The sequence below is a fragment of the Mytilus galloprovincialis genome, chromosome 2 (assembly GCF_965363235.1).
Source record: "Mytilus galloprovincialis chromosome 2, xbMytGall1.hap1.1, whole genome shotgun sequence".
Taxonomy (NCBI): domain Eukaryota; kingdom Metazoa; phylum Mollusca; class Bivalvia; order Mytilida; family Mytilidae; genus Mytilus; species Mytilus galloprovincialis.
In genome coordinates this window covers 111,004,792-111,011,013 of record NC_134839.1, presented here as the reverse complement: position 1 = coordinate 111,011,013, position 6,222 = coordinate 111,004,792, and positions in this window count along the sequence as shown.

Below are 6,222 nucleotides of genomic sequence, written 5' to 3'. Positions count from 1 at the left end.
TTTTGTTTTCTATATGTTATATTTTGCCGCATTTGTTGCTTTCCCCACATCCTTCCTTTTGTCTATAGTATTATGATATTCTCCTGGAAAGAGCTCGTTTTGAATAAAATGGATCAACGAACCCTATACTTTACCTTTAAGATAGATCAGTAATTATGGGTGATTATTCAGACTAGTGCACTCATTTTACAGTTCAAACAAGGCAATGACGAGCGTGGCATCGCCTCGTATGTATTATATTGGGGACAAATATGGTCACTATATTTGCATATGACACATGCAGAAAATGGTAAATTGAATATGCATATTTGATACATAAACTATTTTTTTAGAAATCAACCAAAACATTCAGTAACTGAAAATACCTTTAATATTGTCTTTAGAACCAGGAGGTAAACAAAATGAGCAACCAATTTCCTGTGTATTATGCTATTTCAAGGAGAAAAAACAAGACCATCTGCAAGACCTTGACCTTTGGCCTTGAACGTAAAAAATGTCAGATCATTTAACAAGGAGGAACAATATACCAAATGTGGTTAAAACCTTTTGAAGCATATTGGTTTTAGAGTGTCCACAAGGGTGACATTGCCTTGTATTATAACTGCCACTGTGACCTTGACCTTTGAACTTTAAAGTCAATAGCGCTTAAGATATTCTTAACGAGTAACACCATACCAAGTTTTGAGCATTTTTGTTGTAGAGTGTCCATAACAATTTTATCTACACGCAACTTACGTGTAGTAGGCGAGGGGATAATAAACTAAGTTTTAGAAGAATTAGACAAAAAGATACATCGTATGGCCATCACACCATCATCGTAATCCATCGTGTAGCCTTCGTAATCAATCGTGTAGCCTTCGTGATCCATCGTGTAGGTTTCGGCTGATATATGAAGCTTATATACCCGTCTTCGGTTAACCCTCGTATATCCATCTTTTGCTATCGTATATAATTTCGGCACTACCGTATAGACTTCGTTATTCATCGTACTTGCTTCGGTCATTCTTTTGGTATTTTAACGAGATCGGGACCAACTTCGTACGAACTTACAATTTTCGCATTCGGGTGTCCATCGTATATAAAAATCGGGACAGTGTGACGCGGGCATTAAGGAGTAACATGAAAGCAATCATGAATTAAATTATACACTGAAATAAGATCATTAGATATTATTTTATCGCGACTTGCATTGATCTTGTCATAAAAAAAAATAAGACATAACTAAATATTTATAATTCTACAGGTATAAACATTAACTGATATAATCAAACCCAACAAATAAAAGCTGATATTCTGATATCTGTGTGGATTTTTCACCTTCATTTGACATTGTCATATAAATATTATGCATGATAAGGTAACAACTGCAATTGAATAAGAGTCTGACTCATTTAAGATACAAAACAGTGTTATCAGTTTTGCTGTTGACAAAGGAAAGATATGTTTAACGTGTTTAAAATTCCAGCTTAAGATATACCTTTTTTTAAAGAAGATACTGCTTTTGAACCTCTATGTTTATTACATTTTGTAGTCTCTACTCAATTAAACACGTTTGAATATGATAAATAAGTGATCAGAGTTCTGAGGATCAGAGTTTTAATCTGTTTAACAGGAATGTGTATTGACTTATTTCCCTTTGTATATGTTGTTTTTTATTTATTTTCTATTTTTTTTTTTTTTTTTTTTTTGTATGTACTATATATTCTACGATTTTGAATAAACATCGATATCTTAACCACTATGAATCCTAGACATTTTATATGTGTACCTCGAGTATGAATATTTCACTCAAAATGTGATTACAAGATTGACAACGACAAATAGTTGATATGAATATAAAATGGTCATAACTATGTAAGAATCATGTGAACTATCCATTTCTATGTAGCAACATTCCAGCAATACCTTCACATTTGAGTATATATCTTTCTGTTGATACTATCTATAAGAGTTTGAATTACTTGTTGCAGTGATCGAATCTCTGTGTCCTCAATAGAGGGTTGTTGAGCAGAAAGCTGTTGAACAAATTAGTTCTGAAAGATGGGCAATAGATACCAAAGGGACAGTCAAACTCATAGATCGAAAATAAAATGACAACATCAGGGCTACAAAAGACAAAGACAAACAGACATACAATAGTACACAAAATACAACATAGAAAACTAAAGACTAAGCAATACGAACCCCACCAAAAACTTGGGGTGATCTCAGGTGCTCCGGAAGGGTAAGCAGATTCTGCTCCACATGTGGCACCCGTCGTGTTGCTCATGTTATTACAAATTCGGTAAATATTCTAATTCGGTAGGTCATATTCGTTAGAAGGGAAGAAAATTGTAGTTACGACATAAGGAACATATCCTGTAGCATCTGTTATTCATCCGAAATTTTACAGACGCCATCACGATTTGGTCAACCGTTAGTGAATAACTGTTTCACACATGACGACACAGATATGTTATAAAAGATGTAACCATTATTAAGTCCATTTTACCTCGAATGTTTATTGTACTTTCAAGAGGAACACGACAGGTGTCATATGATCTGCTTACCCTTCTGAATCATCTGAGAACAGCCTTGGTTATTGTTGGGCTTCGAACTGATTAGTATAATTTTCTTAGTTGTATTTTTTGTACTATTTTTTGTATTTTCGTCGCAGGTTTTTTTATTTATGAGTTTAGTTGTATGATTGTCCTGAATTTTCAATAAGAACTAAAGTATGATCTTCAACTGCTTAATGAACAATTATATAATTTTTTCTTAAACAATGAAGAATGTTCTTGTATAAATAGAAATATAAATGTGAATGAAAAATGAAAGAACCCAAATATCTAAAAATAAAAATAATTCATACGCCTTACTCAAAAAACATTCAATAAGAGCTGCTGCTCTACAGTTAGTAAAGTTCAAGGGTCTGGATTGCACACTTTATACGATGTTATTGTATAAAATCAGAATTGTTTAGAAAAATGTCTATATGTTGACCAAGATCCCTAATCTGAAAAAGTTAGGAAAGCTGATCAAAACAAAAGAACCTACAGTGCAGCCAAACCCGGACAGGGAATCCGAGTTTTGCCTCATAGAGATATATTTCATAATTCAAAATATTTTCCAGTTACATAAAATTTACTTTTTTCAAAAACACCTGATAATGAAATTTAACTCAGCAAAGATACCAGGATTGAAATTTTATAGACACGCGTTTCGTCTATAAAAGACTCATTAGCGACGATAAAATCAAAAAGTGTTAAAAAGGTCAATTGAATGGATGTAATACAGGACCCAGGATCATAAGTGTTAACGTGAGGGGACAGTTTTGCTTTGTGTAGTAAAGTTTTGATTTTCAGTTCTTTTCCAACTCTCTAAATATTTCTATGGACAGTCAAAATGTGCTTCCTTTCGTGTTCTATAATACCTTATTGTATTCATGGTTACTTTCATGACATCCTCAACAATTAATCAAAGCCCTTAAAGTACTGCTAGGGTGTATACATCAACAATTAATCAAAGTACTGCTAGGGTGTATACATCAACAATTAATCAAAGTACTACTAGGGTGTATACATCAACAATTAATCAAAGTACTGCTAGGGTGTATACATCAACAATTAATCAAAGTACTGCTAGAGTGTATACATCAACAATTAATCAAAGTACTGCTAGGGTGTATACATCAACAATTAATCAAAGTACTGCTAGGCTGTATACATCAACAATTAATCGAAGTACTGCTAGGCTGTATACATCAACAATTAATCGAAGTACTGCTAGGCTGTATACATCAACAATTAATCGAAGTACTGCTAGGCTGTATACATCAACAATTAATCGAAGTACTGCTAGGGTGTATACATCAACAATTAATCGAAGTACTGCTAGGGTGTATACATCAACAATTAATCGAAGTACTGCTAGGGTGTATACATCAACAATTAATCGAAGTACTGCTAGGGTGTATACATCAACAATTAATCAAAGTACTGCTAAGCTGTATACATCAACAATTAATCAAAGTACTGCTAGGGTGTATACATCAACAATTAATCAAAGTACTGCTAGGCTGTATACATCAACAATTAATCAAAGTACTGCTAGGGTGTATACATCAACAATTAATCGAAGCAAATCTCTAAATGTTTACTTCCATTGACTTGTACAGAATATTAACTATAGTATTTTCAGAAATGGAAATTTTGACATTTCTGTAGAAAAACCTATCATTAACTTGACGTTCATTACATCAATATCCTGTCATGGACCGAGAAATTTGTATTTTTTGTCATAAAAATGATAAATTAATTAATTTTAAGAAAATACATAAATTATGATATAATGATAGATAGACTTTCCTGCGTATCTTGATCAGTAAAGACATACCATGTTTAGTTTCGTATTTCTTAACATATTTTTTCCACTATTTTTGTGTAAAAGTGCAACTCAAAAAAAATTATGATCTATACATTAACATTATGTAGCCTTTGATTAAAATTTAATTAATATTATTAATCAAAATAAGATGTTAGAGTTATGTTGTGATTGATAAGTATGTTAAACAAAATTATAATAAAAGACCTAAATATTAATAATGGCTAAAACGTGAAAACGCTTTTCATAAATATATCATTAAATGTATATAAAGTTGTTTTTTACTTCTTTTGGTAAAAAATCTTTCGAAACTATAATTTTACAATTGACAGTATGTCAACTTCAAAACATATGTTTTAATACCCATCCGTCTCCGAATTTTGAACTGCACTCAACTACGAATTTTTAGAGTCAAACAAAATCGACAATATAACTAATTCATTGATTTTTAATTTTTTGAACGTCCAGTGGCAAATCTCATTCACATTTAGTCGAAAAAGTTGATTGGCCAACATTTAACATTCTTATTTTGATTGCGCATGTTTTAACATACAACATACCTTAACAAACACCCCTTTATAGCACGAATAAATTGGTGTTAGAATGTTGTTTGCCAAACGTCCAGTGCAAAATAGTTTAAGCATGTTTAAAACGACAACAAATTAACAATAAATAGCATTTGTAGGTTTTGCAAGACATTGATTGATCGGGTTGAAAGATGGTAAATGTGAATTGCTACTAGTGTAGGTTTCACCAAGAAAAATTTTTGCTTAGCAATTGACCTGTGAACCATTCAAAAAATTAATGAAAGGTTTCAGAAAGTGGGATCAATTCTACATGCGGCATCAAATTCAATGTTTCCAATCCAACCGAACGTGTTAATATTTACAAATGTATACATCCCGACCAGGAAAACATACGACCCATTTCTAATGTCGGGACAGGATAAGTCCAAGGATCACAACACAGTCGATTATATATGCACAGATCATATACTATTTCTGTGATAACTTATATGAATAGTGCGACTTGTACATCAGTAAACTACAGTTTTCGCTGGTGAAAAAAAAATTGGTGTAATATTTTTTTTATCCATTTCAATGTTATCAACTTGTGCAGTTTAATAAGTCATATAAAAGATAGTAACATGGTATTTATACTATTGTGTGTGTACATGACAGGGCCAATGTCTCTATCCTTGTTTTCTGTAGTCCTATAAGATAAGACTCCGAAGGTTCATATCCGATACAAAAAAGTCTAATGTAAATATGAACCTTTGAAGTCTTCTGTTATAGGACTATGTTTTCTGGAGAATTCTAAAATGACTTTTAGTAATATTTTTTATTCATGGATCACTGGACATGGATAGTCAAGGACGGGAACAGTGTCGTCTCGACACATTTCCTTGTTATCATGAAGTCAGTGAATACTAGTAAATCTAATTCACTGGTGGTAAGCGGATGGTCGTAATTAACTAAAAGTTAAAAGCAAAACCGCTTGTCTCATAAATTCTATTCGACAATTCGGTTATATTGAAACAAGATTTGATGCATTAAAACATTCCAATCTTCGTAAAATAGTCATTCAAAAATTCGAGCATGATGGTCGTAACTAAAAAAACAAAAATGTTTCAAGGATGGTCGTAACGTAAACTTTTGATGGTGACCGTCGTAACTCTTATTATATGATGTATTTCTAAAAAAAAAATTTTTATTTTTACATACAACGTAAAATAAAGCAATTTTAATCCGTGTAACACTTATCAATTCAAAATTTTAAAAAGTTTTCAAATGTTAGTTTTTGGGGAATTTTAATTAAAGTTTGATATAAAACTCCCTTTTTTTTTAAATGTTTTGAACC